Genomic DNA, 1,135 nt, shown 5'->3' with positions numbered 1-1,135 from the left:
CTAAATATTACATTTGAGATAGCTATGATTGCAGTGGCAGCTGTTGTATTACAAAAGACCAAGGGAGTTATGGTGTATCAAAAAATGGATACTTGGCAATCAATTGTTATCCCTAAAAGAATCTTTGCTCAGATAGCGACTGTAAAGCGTATACCAAGTAATCTCATCTGTTATGAGCGACTTTCAGAAGCTCCAGGAGCTTCAAAAACTTCAGGAGAACAATCCTTGGGAAAATTACCAGAGAAAAAGTGTTCAGATATCTACAAGCAAACAAATGCAACTATGAGGCAAAGTTGTATGTCATGTCTTCGAACAGCAGATCAAGTGAATCCTAAACCTGGCATTTCTACAACTACCCATGAAGTACCACAGCCACTTGTGGCCTACAAATATCTTTTGACTTCAGAGAAAGGAAGAGCAAAATGTCCATTATGCTCAACTGTGCATGTTCCAGATCAACAAGGTACAGGTGTCGTTGAGGGACACTATTGGCTGTGTGGCTATCGTGTGTACTTATCCTTACCAGAGGGGTGGACAGGACTTTGTGCTTTAGTCCAACTGCATGGTGGTGCCATTATCTTACCACATCGATCAATGGAGAATCAACAACGAACAAGAAGAGACCTAATCAACTTCATGAGAGAAAGCCCAGTGCCAAAGAATCATCACATATGGACTATTGCTGAGAAGCTTGTGGCTGCTTTCCTTCCAGCACTGGGAATGGAATCACTGATGGAAGAAGTGGAAATCACCAGATATGAGCTGTCTTCATTTATCAACACAACGAAAATCATGATGGAGGGAATCAGAGAGGAACTGCGAGGAATAAGACTTACTGCTCTCCAGAACCGGATGGTTTTGGATCAACTCACTGCAGCCAAGGAGGTGTTTGTGTTATGGTAGGAGAGACTTGTTGTACCTACATACCAGACAATGACGCGGATGGACATCTTATCGAACAAGGAATAGAGAATATTACATTGTTGTCTACAATGATTGCAAAGAATGAAGTGAACACAGACTCTTCCATTTGGAACTGGTTTAACAGCATATTCCCTAATCTGCATAACATATTGATGTTTGCTGCGTGTATTATATCACCAATTGTGATATTGTTATGTTGTTGGCCTTGCAT

This window comes from Triplophysa rosa, linkage group LG9 (assembly GCF_024868665.1).
Source record: "Triplophysa rosa linkage group LG9, Trosa_1v2, whole genome shotgun sequence".
In the NCBI taxonomy this organism is placed as follows: Eukaryota; Metazoa; Chordata; class Actinopteri; order Cypriniformes; family Nemacheilidae; genus Triplophysa; species Triplophysa rosa.
This window is presented reverse-complemented; position numbering follows the sequence as displayed.